General features: G+C 45.3%; 1 protein-coding gene and 1 long non-coding RNA gene across 3 annotated transcripts in view; both read left to right on the forward strand.

The window, feature by feature from the left end:
• The first annotated feature begins 1,213 nt into the window (after positions 1-1,213).
• LOC307217211 lies at positions 1,214-8,073 on the forward strand. Its single transcript, XR_013839436.1, has 2 exons — positions 1,214-1,433; positions 7,863-8,073. It is a non-coding gene; the product is annotated as an uncharacterized lncRNA (long non-coding RNA).
• Positions 8,074-13,119: 5,046 nt separating this feature from the next.
• SENP5 (SUMO specific peptidase 5) overlaps positions 13,120-20,663 on the forward strand; it is a 36,192-nt gene continuing 28,648 nt past the window's right edge. Inside the window, exon 1 of one of the 2 annotated variants that reach the window (XM_079977852.1) lies at positions 13,120-13,236. The gene's annotated coding sequence lies outside the window, so the exon portion shown is untranslated. Of the gene's footprint in view, positions 13,237-13,337; positions 13,407-20,663 lie in introns of those variants that run through there. The other variant, XM_079977851.1, reaches the window with a different exon arrangement.

Consider the following 20,663-nt stretch of genomic DNA (forward strand, 5'->3'; position numbering starts at 1 on the left):
TCAAGTTGGCATCCCTGCCTCACACCGTTACCCTAGCAACCTTCTGTCTGCCCAGGCCCAAGAATTCCTCTCAAATGGGCCATCAACACCTTTTGACATGTTAATGCCTCTATCCCAGGTGAGGTTCTGGCTTGGAAAGGAAGGTCAGCCTATAGTTTTCCACTGGCCTCCAATCTTCCCTTCAATACTCCAAATAAAAAAAAAATCCTACCTGTCAGAGCTGCCTCTAGGTCCCAGCTCACAGAGGACCAACGCTAGGCTGTAGTTATGTACAAAAGTCTTTATTGATGTTCAGTTTCCATTTCAAAGCCGCAGCGCGCAGCTCTACGTCTTAAAGCCTAGACCGGCGAAGTACCGTCTGAGTCTCCTCCCCTATGACACCAGTTTAAGATCCTAGCCCTGCTCCACCTTTTCCGCTGCTCTCTCCTCCTCTGGGTCCTCCTGCCCGCTGGGGCATCCCCCTTTCTGGACTCTTCCGACGCTGAGTCGCTTAGCTCCTCCCCCTCCCTCCGGCGGGCTTTAGGACCCGGTTCCCAATCCTCATTCTCTGCTGTCCCGCGCTCCTGTACATTTGAACTTGCCTCTCGCGCCAACCCAGTGACCTTCCTCCTGACCGTTACACTACTTCTGTCACTGCTTCCCTCTTCCGGTACACTGGCCGGATCTGAACTCCCCTCCGTTGTCTGACTCTCCGATGGAGGTGTGGTCAGCCCTGCCTCATCTTCTCTCCCTGGTGGGGAATGCACTGGCCCCGATCCTTGGGACTCTTCCCCCCCACTCTGCTCTGGTGGGGAAGCTGGTCCTGATTTCCAACTACTGCTCTGGGAGTCCCTGCTGCCCCCTTGCTCCTGGGACGTTCCCCTTGGGAACCCCCTACCCCTGGCCACTGGCGCCCCCTTCTGTGAATCTTCCGATTCGCTGGAGAGGCTCATGGAATCCCTCGGTTCACTGTCCTCTTCTCCTATGCTCCCCTCGGATTCCTCCCCCTCGCTCTCCATCTCCTCTCCTCCCTGTGCCTCTGCTCCTGAACCCCTGACACTACCATTTATTAATTTCTAGGGTTTAGAGGGGTGTCCCCCGCCCAACTCACAACATGTTGGATCCCTCTGCTACCCCGTTGCATCACCGTATAGCGCCTAATGGTAGGACCTGCTCTGCTGGCTGGTGCCCCCCCCCCTTACATCCTGCACTTTTAAACTGCTCATTATGATAACGGATGTGTGTCTCTGTGGCTCCTGCATTCTGCACTGAGGCCTGCTAAGCTCCCTGGTCGGTTCACACGGTGGTGGAGGCATCTAATGAACCGCTAGTGTCTCTCTCCCCCCGCCCCCCCCCGCCCCCCACTGCTGGCAAAACACAGAGGACACAATTAGAGATGGAATCGTCTTATTACCATGATAATCGGCTACAAAATAAAAGTGTTGGGGCAGAAGGTAATGTAATATCCAAGTGTTACGAGTCTCCAATTCAGGGACGCTATTAGGAGGAAATGGAATAATCTTCCGTTTTTTTTAAAAAATGAGGGCAGCTCGACTATGAAAGGGAAGGTCATTTGGCTTCTTGCCACAGAGATGAATCGAGGGGCATTTACTGCCACTACTTAACATTAATTTAGCTCCTGCCTTGGGCTTGAGAATGCAGGGAACAGAAGCAGGGCGGGGGAAATAGCAACCTTCCCCTGCTTAGGCACCAATATTCTTCCTGTGTTCCATTCTCATCTTGTTTCGTCCCTTTTGCACTGCCTCCCTGGCCCACATAACCATCTCCACGCATTTCTCTCGCACAAATAACCTCTCCTTCTATGAATTGCATGCTTGAGCAGTTTACTTGGGCTTTTCTTTGTTATTAATAGTCATCGAGTTTGCAGGATCATAGAAGGGCAGAGTTGGAAGGGACTACTAAAGTCATCTAGTCCAGCCCCCGGCAATGCAGGAATCTTTTGCCCAGTGTGGTGCTCGAACCCGCGACCCTGAGATTAAGAGTCTCATGCTCTACCAACTGAGCTATCCCAGACCTGCATGTCTTCCTAATATGTATTATGCCATGCAGGGAGGATGCTCGCAGCTTAATACTGAGCAGTAAATTGAATGCTGGCTCCAGATTTAATTATTTTTTAAAAAAATCATGGTGTATTAGATTTCTTACCTGCTGATGGGCATCCATGGGCAGGGGCTCATTCAAGGAACCTGCTTCTATTCACACAGACTTGCTTTATATAAAGTATATTGGAAGGTCGGCAGTTGCTCTGTCTCAGCTTCTGCCAACTTAGCAGTTTGAAAGCACACCAGTGCAAGTAGATAAATAGGTACCACTGTGGCAAGAAGTTAACCGAGTTTCCATGTGCCCTGGTTTTCATCACGGTGTTCCGTTGCACCAGAAGTGGTTTGGTCATGCTGGCCACATGACTTGGAAAGTTATCTGTGGACAAATGCCGGCTCCCTTGGCCTAAAAGCAAGCTCAGCACCGCACCCCATAGTTGCCTTTGACTGGACCTAACCGTCCAGAGGTCCTTTACTTTTACCTGTAAGTATTATACCAAGATATATATGCAAAGGACTTTAAATACTCTACAATGTTCTGTGAACCACTCTGAGATCTTATGATGAAGGGCAATGAATGAATGAATGAATGCTATATACATGCTAGCTATTATAATCACAATCATCATTTTCTTCCTACACAGAAGTGCAGCAATTTTATCACCTTTACAGCACCCTCTAATTATTTCCAGCCTACTCCAGCTATACCTCTCTTTGGGGCATTAAAGCAGCCTTCTTGGTTTAGGGTAGGGTTCCCCAAACTTGGGTCTCCAGCTGTTTTTGGACTACAACTCCCATCCTCCCTAACTAGCAGGACCAGTGGTTAGGGATGATGGGAACTGTAGTCCCAAAAATAGCTGGAGACCCAAGTTTGGGAAACCCTGGTTTACAACATCCACCATCCCATCACCAGTGATCCAGCTCAACAGCCTAATTCATCCTTTTCAAGGGCAAGGTACAAAGAAAGATCAGAAGCCCTCTTGCAGTTCCCATGTTTACATGTGTGAATCCAAACTATTGGCCTGGTTTGCACATAACACTTAGCCCTGGTTTATTAAACCCTTAGCCCTGGTTTATTAAACCCTGACCGGCAGCTAAACTCTGGCCTCTCTAATACTAACAAACCATGATCTGTAGCTATGGTTTGTTGTTGGCTAACACATCTTGGTTTGTTTATGGCTTGGTGTTGCGTGTGAACCCTTCCTTAACCATGGCCATCCTATTCCAGAGGTTGGCCAATCTACAAAGGTACAAGGCAAGAGCTGCTGAAAATTGAAACAAACTTTGAAGAAACAAACCATGGTTTCTTTTGTCATCTGTGGGATGGCTCCTGATTAACTTGTTTGTAAAACAAACCACAGCTTAGCATTACGTGCAAGCCAGACCATGGCTTTCCTCTGCAGATGATTACGAAATGCACCATCCTTTAACAAGCCCCCACCCGCAAGAAAAAAGAAAATAATGCTATGCTATGCCATAACATAACAGCATCCGCAAAAATGGCAGCTGTCCCTGGAGATGCACGATCCACACAGTGCATTTCAAACCATCCCCGTAAAATGTTTTGCTACACTAAAGATGGCAGATGCAGTCCTTTAGGGTGAGTTCATATTTCTCTCTCAGCGGCGCGACCATACATCACAGCATCTCTGTTCATTTGGGTCCCCGCTTTGAGAATGAGTCATCTTCCCCAGAAGCACTCTGTCGGCAAAGAGAGAGAGAAGGAAAGAGGGAGGCTGCGAGAGAGAAGAGAAGTGAGTTTTATTAACCACCAGAGAATCCACTTTTAGGAGCACACTTTTAATCCCAGACTCAAGAGCCGGCTATTAATACACTTCAGCAAGGAAGAAACAATTCTCAGAACTGCTGGATGGTGAAGCGATGGCTGCTGTATCTACCTAATCCATGGCAGAGAGAGAGAGAGAGAAGATTTTATCTGGGGGAGAAGCTCAGCGACAGAAGGAGTGAAATGAGAACACTCTTTCCAATTTTAGGTTGTTTACCGCCCCGCCCCCCATCACATTCCGCCTTCCAAGCTCTTCGAACAATAAGGGCATAGGAAGGTGTCTTATGAAGCCATTAGTCCATCTAGCTCATGGGTAGGCAAACTAAGGCCTGGCCCAATCTCCTTCTAAATCCAGCCCACGGACGGTCTGGGAATCAGTGTGTTTTTACATGAGTAGAATGTGCCCTTTTATTTAAAATGCATCTCTGAGTTATTTGTGGGGCCTGCCTGGTGTTTTTGCATGAGTAGAATGTGTGCTTTTATTTAAAATGAATCTCTGGGTTATTTGTGGGGCATAGGAATTTGTTCATTCGCGCCCCCCCCCCCAATATAGTCGGTCCCCCCACAAGGTCTGAGGGACAGTGGACCGGCCCCCTGCTGCAAAAGTTTGTTGACCCCTGATCTAGCTGACTGGTGGCAGCTCTCTGGGGTTTCAAACAAGAGTCTTCTTCAGCCTTTTCCACGTGCAAAGCAGATGCTAGTTTATTGGGGCTAGGATTTTCTCAAGGCCGGCCCTTTCATCAGGCAGAGTGAGGCAGCCATCTCAGGTGGCAAATGCTAGGGGGTGGGCAGCAGAGGCAGCTGTTTTTCCATAACTCCCTGGCCAAAGCATTCAGCTGAAGGACAGACAGTGTGTGCCACGAAGCCTGGTCTGCCCTTCTACAACTGGCCTGCTCCCCTCAGGTGCAGTGAAGGAGACTATTCCATTGACTGCCCTGACGTAAGAGTCAACGGCCAGTCCAGTCAGCTTCCATGCCTGCCATGGGGGGAGTGAAGCGCCATCTTTGCCTCAGGTGACAAAAGGCCTTGAGCCAGCCCCGGTTTCCTCCTGCTCTCCTTCAGAATTCTCTTAGGCTGGGTAACATTAATGCTTACTCTTGCTCCAGGATACTCCCACCTCTGGTGCATAAAGCCATGTACTCAAGATGTCACCCACTATCCAAATCTATCTATTCTTGAGAAACGCCACTGCATGATGTGTTCCCCCTCAAACCAGCTTCCATCCGATTCGAAAAACGAAAGCCACATTCACTTCGTGGTCGTTGAGGTGTGTACATTTGAGGCATTCGTTTTGCAAGTATAGATGACAGCACATGTGCAGATGGGAGCGTCCTGAATAGGAGTTTGGGATGTGTGTGTTTGCAGGGGAACCAAACAAGTAATGCACATTGGGTAAAAACACTCCCAACACCTCTCTGTGCTGGCTCCCACCCCTGGACAAAAGACTCATCCTCATTTCAGAAAATCTCAAAGTTTTATTTAAAAATACAGTCCGTGACGTTGGCCTCAGCTCAAGGTTCAGGTTACACAGCTCAAAAGGTGCAGGGACAGAGACTAAGATACATGACCAGGAATAAGTAAAGACCTTGTCCCAACACATGACCCGTGCTTCCTGTTTGACTTTTAAAGGAATGGGGTAGGGTACATCATTTGTGTGATTCCTGTCCCAAGAGAAAAGACTGTGTTTTCAATCATGTGCCCCCTGCCCCAGGATGTGTGTATCTGTTTGTGCCTGTGCTGAAAACAATGTGCCCTTGGCAATGAGACTCAAGTCCAACCCTCTGAATTGGTCTGTGAGCATTTAGAATTACTAGCATTGGTCTGTGAGCATTTAGAATTACTGTGATTACTAGGACCCAGCATGGTCTTCTCAAAAAGAGTAACAGAGTTAAAAACAGGGTAACAAGCTGGGTGGATCAGGGGAATGCTGTGGACATAGTATATCTTGATTTCAGTAAGGCTTTTGACACAATCCCCCATGATTTTCTTGTGGAGAATCTAGTAACATGTGGGCTGGATGAAGTAACTGTGGATTTGTAGCTGGTTGACCAACCGAGTCCCATTGTGCAAATGGAAATTGTTTTCCTTGCACAGTTATTTAGTGGAATATTGTCCATGGTGTAGATGTGACCCCATGGACCTCTATGATATCACCTCCTGCAAGGAGCAAGCAGTGGGGAAACACATGACCTGTTCTGGAAGGAATCTCTATGAACTAGCTCCTTTGGCAACAGATTGCCTGTACGTGGCCATAACAGAGCCAGACATGTTTGGCCTCTTTAGCAGTCTCTTTTTGCAGCCAGAATCACAGGGTAGTGGATAGCTCAGTCGGTAGAGCATGAGACTCTTAACCTCAGGTTCATGGGTTCAAGCCCCACGTTGGGTGAAAGATTCCTGCATTTCAGGGGGTTGGGATAGATGATCCTTGCGGTCCCTTCCAACTCTATGATTCTATGATCTATACTCTGGTTGGAGGGGACTCCCCACACCCACCTAGCCCAACCCCAACCTCATCACGAGATATCCTTTTAACAGCTCCGCATTTCCATTTAGATGAGGTTTATTCCCCAGGCTGCTACTTCTGCCACTGCCGTAGTTCACCTTGTCTTTGAGATCAGTTTGCAGATATATACTGGGCCGCCGATGCATCCTGCGCACATAAAATAACTCCCAAATTCTGTGTTCAAAGGAGAAGGGTGGAGATGCCAGGCAGTTTATGATATTTGGAGAAAAAGAATATACATAAGCTTGAAAACTGCACGGACGAGGTTAGGATCAGGAATGTTGATTTCCCAAAGAGAATTAGAGTCAGTGAGCTTGGCTGGAGCAGACTTGGGCTCCCAGAAGCAGGATCACTCAGATGGTGTGGGGCAGGGCAGCAGTCCTGTGGTTCGGGTGCACCAGCAGGAATCCTGGATTGGCTCTGTTGGCATTCCTGCAATGCTGCTACGGGGGGCCAGGACTACGGTGATGCCTCTTCCCACCAGCCTTTCTTGGTTCTTGGGTATGCCCAGTGCAGATGTCCCAGCTAGCAGGAGAAAGAGGCAGTGTCCCATCCCAAATGACTACCCAGAGAGCAAGGGATGATGGGGGCAGCAGGAAACTGATGTTGGTCACTGCAGCATTTTTCTTTTCTTCTTCAGGGCTGGGCATGGGCTTGTTTCCCCATGTTCATTTTATTACTTTTGGTTTTAAATGCTGTACCATCTTTTTCTACAACAAAACAGTGCTTATCCCCAAGTAAATATGTTCAACATCAGGGCAGCAGAAGCAGCCATGATAGTGCTATGATTTGAGGGAGTTTCAAATGCAAAACTGCACATGCTCAGAGTATTTATTTTGCATTTTCTTTCTTTCTAACATACCAAGGAATGTTGAAGTAGAAGAGAAATGTTAATTGTGCGCTTTGCAACTGAGGCCAGGGTCTAAAACGACTTAGCTGCAGTGCTGTAGTCAGAGAGCCTTTCCTTACCCGAAATACCTGCATGAAATATCTGTGTTCATTAGAAAATAAAGGACAGTGTTCGGCATCCTTCCTGCATGTTTACCGGGGCCCTGAGGAGACACAGAGGCAGCTTGAGATCACAGGGAACAACTCTTATCTGATCTTTCCCTGCAAACACTCGATAATAGACAGCCCTTGAAATTTCTCAGTTGTGCTCTGAGGCAAGAATCAAACTGGATACCGCTGGGGTTTCCTTTGTAGAATAATAATAATGCTTTTAAAAGGTCAAATGCATATGTGAGAATTCCCCAAGAAAGTCAAGATGGCAAAAGATGAATGGCGTTAATCTAACGGCGGAGGAGTAAATCTCCTGTTTCGTGATGTTGATATTGCTATTGATGCTAGGATAACATTTCATCTGAAAGTCATTTTATTATCATTTGGGGGGTTGTGCTGCTGGGTAGTTTTTCTTTCTTTCTTCTCTTTTCCCTTTTTGCTGTTGTTTGATACGTCTGTTTTGTGTGTGTCTGTGTGCCTGAAAGATGGAACTGTCCTAAGTGTTTGTACCTTTTCTTTTATGATCTAAATAAAGTACAAGAACAGAGCAACAGCCGCAAGAGCCCAGAAGATGGCACTGGAGTCGTGTCTTTCTTCCTCAACCTCTCTGGGAAACTGATTCCAGTGATAGCATTTTATGAACGTTAATTGCTCAGCAGAACAGTGCAGGACCTGTAGAGATTCAGCATCTTCTCCAACTGATCTATCCTCCTGTTTGAGGAGATAATAAAAGGCCCTAACAATAAGCATGTTTCAAGGCATCATGCATGGTTTTCTTAACATGCTGCTCAAACATCAGTTTTGCTCTCAGTTTCTTAACCTGCAAATCAGCACAGAATGTGCTTCCAACCGTTTTGTTGGTGTTTGCTCACTTCTTCGGCTGAGCCTAAAATCCTATAGATTCCCAGCTCTAGTTGGGAATTGCTGGGGAATGAACCTGGGACCTTTTGTACGAAAGAGATGCTCTACTACTGAGCCCAAGCCATTCTGAGTGTACATGTATAGAATTGCACTGCATGTGTTCATCTTCCACATGCTGAAATAATGCATTCAGGGGGCTGTGAAGAGCCCCCTAACAATGTGTAGCTTGTAGCCATCTTTGGTTCGAATTCATTTTTCTGTGCCCATCTCCCTTTATGTGTTTGTTATTTCAGCTCATGGTGCTGTTATTAAAGAGTTCACCTGATATATAATGCCAAGGACAGGGGCTTTCATTCATCATAAAAAACCTAGATTGTCTCGCTTTCCCCACTGGTGATGTGATGTGTATGCAATGTATGGAGAACGGCTTTAACTATCATGAGGGTTGGACTGGAAGACATCTTTGGGGTATACCTGCAGGTGCCCTGAAAAAAAATCCCAGTTCCCCCTGAGAGAGCATGGCGGCCATTTTGGGCACCGTGATTTTGCGATTTTGCACCAAGATCTCGCTACAAAAATTGCTTTTCGGGGGCGCAATCTCACACAGCACCCCAAAGATATGTGGTGCGAACAGATTTTTATTCTGAAAGTGCAGACCCTACAAGTGTATCTATTTTCCAGGGATGTCCCTGATTTACAGAAGCCATCCGGGTTTCTAATTTGATCCCGGAATGTCCCGCTTTTCCTTAGGAGAAATGTTGGAGGGAATGGAGTTATCCAACCCCTGAGCCAACTGGAGGTAATCCTGTATAGGGATTTATTTATTTTTATAGTGTTTAAGTCTTTATTATGTTTTTGTATGTGCTGGAAGCTGCCCAGAGTGCTGGGGCAACCCAGTCAGATGTGTGGGGTATAAATAGTAAAATTATCATTATGGAATGGGATGTCCTTATTTTCATCGGAGAAATGTTGGAGGGCATGAAAGTGTGGCCCAGAGGAAAAAACAGAGAAGCTTCCAGAACCCCTTGAAATAAGTAGTATAGGAAACATCTCCACACATCAGATCAATACTTTCTGCACTAAGAAATGCAAACTGACAGACTCGTGGTAAAAGATGGTTCTTCAAGAAAGCAGAAAGGTGGGATATAAATGCATTAAATTAATAATAACAATAATAATAATGATTGCCATGTCCTGGGCCCTGCTAAGCCTGGCACCAGCTCTGCCAGCTTTTTATGTGCACGTTTGCGTTTGAATCTGCTGGAGCATAATCCTTCCTGTTCCTGCATTTGAATCCAAGACACACACCATTGAGAGGGTGTCAGTGTTCATTCTTTCAAAGTGTACCCTTGTAGCTTCAAGTCTGTAGCACCAGCTGCTTTGTTTGGGCTGCAATGGGGGCAGGCTTCCAAGCTGGCGCTGGATCTGCTTGCCATGGTTGCAAGTCTCAACCCTCTCCCTACCTCCTGGGCTCCATCCCACAAGGGCACTTTCCTCTTATTATTATTTCTTGTGCAAGACGGCTTTTCTGAATGCTGAAAAAAATCCTAGCATGAACTGTCATCCTGGCAGATGCCAATCGTCAAAAGAAAACTGCCTTGCACACCAATCAGGAAGGAACTTGTAACGGATTTTGCCCTGCAAGCGCAGCTGCTTCCCAACCTTTGTCGTCATCATTTTGATTTCTCTGCAAGAGAAGAAGCTGGCCTGATCCAGCTTCTATTCACCAGTGCTGGCTGAACCTTTTTCGACTTGGGGTTCCTTTTGAGGGCCTTAATTTCTTTAGAGGTGCAGGACTTCCGGGTTAGCGCCATCGCCTAATGGCGGATTCCCTCCGAGCTCCAGAGGGAATCGGCTCAGCTGGGGTCGGGTCCTGTCGCGGCGGCGACACGGGGATCCTAAAAAACCACAGGCGTGGAAGCCTGTGGACTTGGTGACTCGGCGGGCACCATTTGCGCCCCCCCGACCTGCGAAGGAGCCTTTTTAAAGGCTACGGAACGGGGGACGGGGAGTGGCGTGGTGCTGAGAGTCCTCTGCTTCCCCTGCTGAGTGAAGCCGCAAGCCATGGACGGAGAGCGCTGACTTTTTCCTGTGAACATTCGGACTAAAAGCAACAACCCGTGAGTAATACGGAAATTGGACTTAAAAGGGAAATTTTTCTTTTTGAATTTGGCACGATCGGGGAAGATGCAAAAAGGAAGTCCGTCTCCCCGCCTTGTAAACAATCTAAAGCAAGGACTAAATAACTAAGATCGAGAGAATATCTTCTTCTTTATTGAACAAAAGTTATTAATTTCACGATTGGACAGTACAAGTAATTTTGCTGGAGGATAAGGGTTGATTTTGAGAGCTGAAGTGTATCCCCCTGGGACCCGGGAGTGATCTGCGAAAGAGCCTGTTGGAAATACAGAAGGCTTTGACAGCTGTCAAAATTAGCTGTCAAAGTTGGGGAATAAAAAGAAACATTGTTTTTGTTGCCTTTGCCGGTTGGATTTGCTACAATTTGGTTATAAACTGTCGAAAAACAAGTTATTTTGATTTTGGGACTGGAATTAGAAGGATAGTAAGTATCCATAATCCCTCTAGAGGGGGTTCTGGGATATTGCAAGAATGGCTGCAAGTGGAAAAATACTCATTGAGCTGAACAGGACTTTTTATCTCCTGGGAAAGCTTCAAGAACAGAGTGATATTTTGGCTACAGGGGTCATGGCATTGAATGAAACAGTAAATAACTTTACTGAAAATGGAAGGGACTGGACTCAAGTCTTTGTTCCTGAACCAAAAGCCCTTGTAGCGGAAACAAAAGTCTTTGCAGCTGAGCAGGAAAAAAAACTTGATAAATCTGAGAAAGTGGAACAAGAGATACATGATGATCTGGAGGGAGAGGAAGGAGGAGTTACAATGCAGCAGAAGGCTAAGGAAGGCCAGGGGCCTGACAAGAAGGTCATAAAGGAAAATAAGAATTGGATGACGAAGACTTGGTCTGAATTGGAAAATGAAGAACGGAGAGACATATCTAGATGGAAACCTGAAGACCTATGGATTATAAATTTGATTAAGATGGAAGTTGGAGTTTTTGGGACACTTAGATTGAAAAGGATTAAGAAACAAGATTTGAACTCCACTTTCGAATATAGAGGTCTGGTTAGAAGAAAAATGGACATTATCGAGACAGGGTTTCTCCGAGATTTGAGGTTTTACATAAAGGACTACCAAAAAAACTGGCAAAGAGGAAGTGAGAGAGAATTGAGAGCCTCTGACGTAAGGTCTCCAGGCTGAGAATAGATAGACTGATATATATTGGGGATCGAAACCGGGAAAGGGGGGGGGGGAGTTTGGGAATCCAAAGGGTGTGTAAGAATATTTTGATTTTTTCTTTTTTCTATTTTGTTTTGTTATGAGGATAAAATGGGGAAACCGTGGAAGAGAACAGGGGTCGATCTTAGAAAAAGATTTTAAAGTATAAAGACTGAGGTGTATAAGGTAAAATTGGTTATATAATAAGGTACTAAATACAACAATGAACTAAATATAATAAGGTTAAAAATTGGGGATAAGAACTTGTGGAATCAAACACATGGAATTGGAATACAAGAAGGGGAGGTGTGGGGAAGTCATAGAAGTATGTCATTGAAAATAAGGTTTAATTGAAATTATACTTGTTTTTGTTTGTGCATGTGTGTATGCTTGTAATGTTGTTTGTGTTTATATGTATTATTGGAAACTTTAATAAATATCATTAAAAAAAAAAAAATTCTTTAGAGGTGCAAACCCATTCCTGGAATGTATCACTTCGGGCAGCTGTTAGGGGGTCGCATATCATAATGCTCCTTTATTATTATTATTATTAATAATAATAATAATAATAATAAATTCCTGAGTAGACTTGAAGACAGCATCCATGGCTGACTGGCCTACCGTTCACTAGCATAGTGCAACAGCTTGTTAAGTCACTTGGACTCTAATAGTACCCAGGTAACTTTAATAATAATAATAATCATAATAATAATTTTAAAAAAGTAATTATTAGCATGTTTAAAGGTAAAGGTACCCCTGCCCGTACGGGCCAGTCTTGACAGACTCTGGGGTTGTGCGCCCATCTCACTTAAGAGGCCAGGGGCCAGCGCTGTCCGGAGACACTTCCGGGTCACGTGGCCAGCGTGACATCGCTGCTCTGGCGAGCCAGAGCCGCACACGGAAACGCCGCTTACCTTCCCGCTGGTAAGCGGTCCCTATTTATCTACTTGCACCCGGAGGTGCTTTCGAACTGCTAGGTTGGCAGGCGCTGGGACCGAGCAGCGGGAGCGCACCCCGCCGCAGGGATTCGAACCGCCGACCTTTCGATCGGCAAGTCCTAGGCGCTGAGGCTTTAACCCACAGCGCCACCTGCGTGTTTAGTATGTTTAGTTGCCTGTTAATCCAATTCTCCAGGCGATGCAGAGGCATCTAATTAACAAAAAATTAAAACACAAATTAGGTGGCAAAATATCAAGCCAGATTAAATGCCATCAAGCACAAACACCATCAGCACAAAAGTAATGACTAATTAGTCGAGATTAATTTAATGATTATTATCTTTAAATGACTAGAGATAAAGGGCTTATCTCTAAATGGTTATTTTGCTTTGTTTTTTTCTTTTAAGAAGTTATATTGATCTTTAAATCCACCGTCGTCCCTCCGCCCCCAGCAATTAATATGCAAATATGGGGGTGGGGTGGAAACCCACCTATCTCCTAGCAACGAGAAACCAACCGCGCACGCGCAACGAGAACGGCCGAACCTTCCTCCCCGCTTGCTTTCCCCCCCCCAACGCATGCGCACTCCTCCTCCCTTTCCCGGACCAAAAGATGGTGGAGCCTAGCGGCTCATTCCTCCTCCTTCTCCGCCCCTCCCCTTCAGTCCCTTTTCCTTACACGCATGCGCAAACAGGTCCGGCAAGAAGCCGCTCCTAATCCCCTCCCTCTCACTTCCTCCACCCCCGCCCCTCGATCCGGAAGCTCTTGTCGCGGGAGAGTGACGTGTAGAGGCGCTGGGCCGGCTGCTGCCGTGTAGGTTGTGGGAACCGGACCCACGTGAGGTGTCGCCGAGCGGCTGCCGTCGCCGTCGCGCTCGTGGAGTTGGGAGGAGGGGGGGTGGGCGGAAAGAGAGAGGGAGGCGGGTGTTTGCGGGGGGCGGGGAGAGGCCCCTTTTCGCGGCCGGGATGCGCCAAGCGACAAAGGTACGGGCGGCTCGAGGGGCGGGTGGGGGGCGGGGTCCGTATGTTTTGTTTCCCCTTCTCTTCACGCCCCCCCTCCCCATATTCTCCTCAGAGGTGAGGGGGCCGAGCAGGTTCGCAGGGGGTCGTGCCTGAGGGTGGGGGGAGGCTATCTGGCCTAGTCAGCCTCCCTGACCCGAGGGGCGGGGGGGGGCGGCCTCCTGCTGGAAACCTTTCGATTCCTTCCTCATAACGGTGGTGTCTTTTTGCGGGCGGGGGGGCTCCCCCCCCTTTTTTTTTTAGTTTGGAAAGAAGGTGGGCCAGACGACGTGATAAGTTTTTATGCATGGCCGGAAAAGCTTTCCTTTCTCCCTCCCCCGTCACCGTGCCCCCCCCCGGAGTATGTGGAAGAGCTTTCTTTTGTCTTCTGACTGCACGCCCTTGGGTCATCGCGTTTGTCGTTGGAAGGGACCACGAGGGCCAAACCCGCTGCAATGCAGGAGTCTTTATCTTTTTTGCCCAGCGTGGGGCTGGATAGCTCCATCAGTAGAGCGTGAGGCTTTTGGTCGTGGGATCGAGCCCCGTGTTGGGTGAAAGATTCCTGCGTGGCAAGGGGTTGGACTTGATGACCCTCGGGGTCACTTCCAACTCTCACGGTTTTATGGTTCTCTGATTCTAAGAGTCTCATGCTCTACCAGTTGAGATTGTTATTATTATTACTTTCAATAATAATAATAATAGAAGAACCTGAGGCTATCCAGTCTCAAGATAAAAGAAAGCTCTTCTGCACACACAGGGGCATAGTTAACCCTGGGATTCACTTCCGTGGTGACCCCTGTAGTGGTGACCCCATGTAGTGGTGACCCCTACATGGCTTTAAAAGACGATAAGGCAGAGTCATGATGGGGTGGGATAAGCCTACTAGCCAAGCATGGCTGTGTTCTTCTTACCCTTTCAGAGGCAGCATGTCCCTCAGTGACATTTGCTGGGAGTCGCAAATGGGGGGAGTTGCTGTTGCAGCTGCGTGATGTCTTCAGGCTTCCCCATAGGGGCATCTGATTGGCTGCTGGGAGACCAGGATGCTGGGCTAGATGGACCATTAGCCTGATCCAGAAGTGCTCTTATGTGTGGGAACTGGCCTTCTTGGGGAGGCGTCAGGCTAGAGTAGAGAGGGTGGGTGCCTTGCTGCAAGGTCATCCTTCAAGAGCAGCCTTTTTCAAATTTGGACCCCCAGATGTTGTTGGACTACAACTCTCATCATCCCTGACTACTGGTCCTGGTTGCTAGCAGTTGAGGTTTTCCCATGGGAAGGGGGCCGTTGAGATGTGTCTGGGAATTTGCTGTTGCTAAGCAAGTGGGTGCATTTCTTTAGTGCTACTCCTGGGACAAAAATGTTTTGTGATTTTGCTGGCTCTTCATTAGAGAGAATGGGAACAGTTAAAGGTGGAGCGGCAGCAGAAACTAATCATATGGTGAGAGGGAAAGATGTGGAAATAATATTTATATCCTACCCATCAAAATATATGACGTTCAAGAGAATATAATAATATAGATAATAATAAAAGATAACTACCCCCAAGTGTTGACAACCTACTTATATTTGAGACGAGGGAAGATGGAAAGATGAATATGAAACGAGGGGTGACTATGAGGCAGTATGCTTACGTGTGCCTAGACACGCTGACAGGTGAGAATGTGGATTAAGATGCTAAGTCAAAGGATTCACAAGGAAGGTGAGCTTTCGGGAAGATCCTGAAGAGAGAGCGAGTACTATGAGCATGCAGGTAGACTGATGCTATGAAGTATTGTGTAGTGCATAGCAAGGACTATAGGGTTGATAGTTTTATAGGGTAAAGGAGTGTATGAAGGGATGTGGGACTGAATTCCTTTATTCTGGTTTTATTTTTTATGCATGAGATAAGCGAAAAAGCTTTCCTGCATAGTTTCATCAAAGGCAGAGATGTTTTGCTCATGCACACTGCAAGGGAAACAGCTGAGTATGTCCTCAGATACTTGCAAACATTTATGTCCTCAGGTGTATTCAAGCATTTGTTCTTCATTCAAAGAAATGCTAGAAACAATACCTTTATCCCTAGCTCATAATACTAGTACTTGAGGTTATCAGTAGGATATTCAGGACAGACAATTAATTTTTCCACACATAATTTTATGCAATTCGGCTGCTACGAGCTACTGTGGTGACTGCTAGTTTAGATGGCTTTAAAGGGGGTTAGAGAGCCTTATTTTCCATAAATTGTATTTCTGGTTACTGGTCATGATGGCTGTATGAAGTCATCAGATTCAGAGACACTCTGCCATTGAATACCACCTGTTGGGGAGTGGCAGTGTGAGAGGACTGTTGCCTCCATGCCCTAGTTGTGGACTTCAGAGGCATCTAGGTGGCTCCTTGGGAAATGGAATGCTAGAACAGTGTTAGAAACAGAGATATGAAAGCTAGGAGCTAAACGGCACCTTAAACCTAGGTTAAGGGCACAGCAATGGAATGTCTAGGTGTGCTTTTTTATAACAAGAATACAAAGCTGAAAATGAACTGCAACTATTATGTTCATTTTCACATGGTCTAGCCCTTCCCCTTCCCACCCCCCTGATATTCTTAAGAGGGTCTCTTCTCCAGTCTTCAGAGAGTAGGTGAAAGTGAGGAGGCAGAAAAAGGTCGTCCTCTCCTTCCACTCTGCAGCTTAAATCTGAAATCTTAGGCACAGTACTGCATCCAAAGTTCAGAAACTGCTCAGTCTAATGAAATTCCTTGTCGTAAAATGCTCCTAGAACAATGGGAGTTTTGAACACTCTGCTGGAATTCAGGGACCTTTCATCTAATCCAGCACAGATTTTCTTATGTCCAAACTCATTTATCTGGAGTTTGCATCAACAAAAGTTTACTCTGTGTAGAGTTGGAAAGGACCCCAAGGGTCATCTAGTTCAGCCCCCTGCACTGCAGGAACCCTGCCTGCAGCCATCCGTGCATGGGCTCAAACCACCAACCTTCTGGTTAACAGCCAGCTGCACTGCCCCATTGTGCCACAAGTGGCTTGGTAATATCTCTTTGACCATTCCCAGGGTAAAGAGCCTGGTCATAGGTGGGTGGAGCTGGGTTCTTATGAATATGCATGCTGTTTGTACTGTACATACACTAATACCTTCAAGAAGTATTTAGACATGAGCAGAGCAGGGAGCAATTATCTGTTGGCATTACATGCGATATAAAAACAACAGTCATAATCTCAGTGACCCCTTTGTGCCTTAGTCTTGGTGGAATTCTAGAAAATGTTGTGAGTTCAGTAGTTATAACCTAATTCATACTGAAGCAAAATGCAAATTCTACATAATATCTGTCACGGTTTCTTCAGAATTGGATAGAAACGCTTGCTACATTTGGCTAAAGTAGCGCATATTCAACTCATGTTTGTGTCATAATGCATAATTCCAAAAAGGCCTTACTATTTTTGTAACTTCTGTTGAGGAATTCTAACTTGGCTTAGAACACCTCTAAATCCTTGTTGATTCATTAAAAGCTTTTGTTGCTCAATGCAAGGTGTTTAATTGGCTTCATAATCTTTACTTGTGCAAGCTGTTCTATGCCTGGCCAGACTACTTGTCCGTGTTGCCCAATATTGTCTACTCTTGAATGGCGGTGGCTCTCCTTGGCATCCAGCAGAGGTCTTTCCATAATATCATATATATATTCTCTCATATATATATATATATATATATATATTACTTCTCTACAGTAATTTAACCTCTGCATTGCTGTGCTTTATTATTTAAAAATGTTAAGAAGAAGTTACTTGTGACTTCTTTATGGGTTACCATTGAGGTCTATGCAGATCAGAGATCTTTTAAAACAATAACAATAAGAACAAATACTATGAAAAAGTAACTTCAGTTACTGTTTGGTAGCAGTTCTGCAGGTTGGACCTTGAAGTACTTATAAGCATTCTTAAATTTGTGAAGTGTGTATTATAATTCAGATGTGCTTTGTTTATTGATATGTCACAGAAAGCCTTTGAGTTTTAAGCGATTCTTGATTAAACTAATGAGAACAGGAAGTTTTAGAGCAACATTTGCAAGATAATATGCAGAAATAATAATGGCATCAATAATGGAGTGCTTGTTGTTGTTGTTTAGTCGTGTCCGACTCTTCGTGACCCCATGGACCAGAGCACGCCAGGCACTCCTGTCTTCCATTGCCTCCCGCAGTTTGGTCAGACTCATGCTGGTAGCTTCAAGAACACTGTCCCACCATCTTGTCCTCTGTCGTCCCCTTCTCCTTGTGCCCTCCATCTTTCCCAACATCAGGGTCTTTTCCAGGGAGTCTTCTCTTCTCATGAGGTGGCCAAAGTCTTGGAGCCTCAGCTTCAGAATCTGTCCTTCCAGTGAGCACTCAGGGCTAATTTCCTTCAGAATGGATAGGTTTGATCTTCTTGCAGTCCATGGGACTCTCAAGAGTCTCCTCCAGCACCATAATTCAAAAGCGTCAATTCTTCGGCGATCAGCCCTCTTTATGGAGTGCTACTTCTTTTCAAGTGACCTGCAGTTCTGTGCATTCTTGGAAATAATTTTTTCTAAAATGGTGGAGTGGGTTCTTCTGAGTAAATTTGTATAGGATTGGGATGTACGGGAAGTACAGAAAATCAATTGAGTGACTTGGACTGGAAAGGAATGAGACATACAGAGTCCCTGCATTCGAGGATGCCCTAGGCAAATTTATACAGCTTATAGGAGGAGGGAAGAACAAATTTGGGATCTTGCTAGTTTTAGGATGTTTGGACAGTCTTGGCTCTGCTTTTCTGTATTTCCCTCCTTTTACAGGCCTCCTAGTTTCTTATTTGAAAAATCTAAAGGACAAGAGTTATAAAGTTGTTTTGCAGACCATTATCGGTGTTGGTATGAGAACTTAACGCCTTTCAAGTCCATGTCCAGCGATGAACTACATGGCAGTGCATCTGTGGTGAAGGTGATGCAGGTGGGAAGAAGACAAAGCTGATGCAAGTTGTTCTTCTTGACTCCATAATCTGAGGCCTAACATGTAATTACAAGTCAGATTCATCTGACTTCAGGGATATATCTACTTTACACAATAAAGACTGCTGAAAGAGCCTGGCAAAATGAAATTATTTAGGTGTGAACAACTAGATATTCAGCAATTTAGAACTTGGGCAGGAGTCCTATACTTTGATGATCATGCTTTTCAAGGTACAGGAGAAAGGAGTGTGAAACTCAGAAGGAGAAGGAACAGATTGCTTCTATTGAGCATCCTTGAATGCAGCACCCAAGCGTATTGTATATTTGAGTAAACAAATTTTTTTGGGGGGGAAATATACTTTATGTAAAATAACTTTTAGTGTTGGGAACTTGGTGCAGAAGGACAAGAGTGCATAGTGCTTCACTAGCAAAGATTGATTCAGCAAGAAGTACACTACCAGTTTTGCAAAGTCCTGTATTTTTCGCTCTATAAGACACACTTTTTCCCTCGTAAAAAGTAAGGAGAAATGTGTGTGCGTCTTATGGAGTGAATGCAGGCTTCTGGGATTCAGAATATTTTTTTCTCTTGTTTTCCTCCTCCAAAAACTAGGTGTGTCTTATAGAGCTAAAAATACGGTAAGTTCACTGTAAATACCATGAAGATCTGCAGAAATTCTCTTGCTGATGCAGTGAACAAAATAACAAAGCAGTATGAGGAGTCTTCAGTTATTTAGGTTGGGATAATAACATGCAGCGCCCCTCTCACCCCAAAATGTTTGTGTTACTATAGAGTAGTCCATCCCACCCCACCCCGGTTATATTCTGTATGTTAAAACCTCATTCCTCCTCTGTGAGCAGTGTTACATACTTGAATATGTTTTAGTATTTAAACCCATTTTGATTTTTTTTTGATTGAATTGGGATTTCCCTATGGCAATGGTTATTGTAGAGGAAGGATGAAAAAAATTACCCACCTGCTGTGCCAGTCAGAAATAATATTTTTTCAGTCCGTTTTGTACTAGCAGTCTTATTGGTGCCAAGCGTTGCATGGGAATTATAAGACACCCCCCCCCCCAAAATAATCAGTGCAGTTTTGACAGGTTTAGTTTACGTTACCATCATGATTCAAAGCGGTGTCCAAATATATCAGAGCATGGATAAAAACCTACCCATTAATCTTGGGAAGAGTCATGCAAAATTTGGTTAAAAGATGTCCAAATTAGTAGCAAACAAAATTTCCCGAATATGTGTTAGATTATGTTGATTATCATCTCTAGGAAGTTCTGCTGCACATATACAGTAGTGCCCAGCAAGACGAATGCCTCGCAAGACGAAAAACCCGCTAGACGAAAGGGTTTTCCGTTTTGGAGGCGCTTCGCAAAACGAATTTCCTATGGGCTTGCTTCGCAAGACGAAAATGTCTTGCAAGTTTTTCCGACTTTTTTTCCCTCCCCCCCTTTTCTAAGCCGCTAAGCCGCTTATCTGCTTATCCGATAAGCCGCTAAAAGCCGCTAATCCGCTAAGCCGTCAATGGGCTTGCTTTGCAAGACGAAAAAACCGCTAGACGAAGAGAATCGCGGAACGGATTCTTTTCGTCTTGCGAGGCACCACTGTACTTGTTTCAGTACTTTCTCATTTTCACGATGATTAAACTACTTAAAGTAGCAAAAACCGCTGATTAGCAACTGTTTTCTAGTCACATCTTTCCAGTTTGCCCCCTGGCACGGAGTAAGTTGTCCACTTTTGCTTTTGGAGTTTGCCTTTGTTGCTTTTGTTACTTGCCAATGATGCAGTCAGCCCTTAAATGTTGGTACTAGAATAAAATGTCTCGTTTGCAGTAATGTCTTGTGCAGTACATACAAGTCTCCTAAAAACAAAACACTGATGTGATATAGTTTTAACTTTTAAATGTGTAAAATGAATTGATTTTGTGCAGTTCATGGTGTCAGCTAGAACTCCTGATGCTCGGCCCTTCTGCGGAAAGTATATTGAAGCTTTTATTGTCACGAAAGCTTCCAAAAAAGAAAAAGTGTGGACGAAACTCTAGGAAGGCTTCAGTAGCCTCTTTGAATGTGCGGAACTTTCCATGCATAAGAATTTCTGCTGCTCACTGTCGTCTGAGCAGTGAAAACAGAGGCTAATGAGTTGAACTTTCTGTTTTGTTTGTGCTTCTATCTTCATGCTTTGTTGCGGTTTTTGATACTGGCATGGGAATAGGGGAAAGAGCAGCAGCAAACCATTTTAATGTTAATAGTATGTGCATACTCAGAACCTTTTCCCCACCCCTAAGCAGAGTTA

Source organism: Podarcis cretensis, assembly GCF_951804945.1.
Source record: "Podarcis cretensis genome assembly, chromosome: 5".
Lineage (NCBI taxonomy): Eukaryota > Metazoa > Chordata > Lepidosauria > Squamata > Lacertidae > Podarcis > Podarcis cretensis.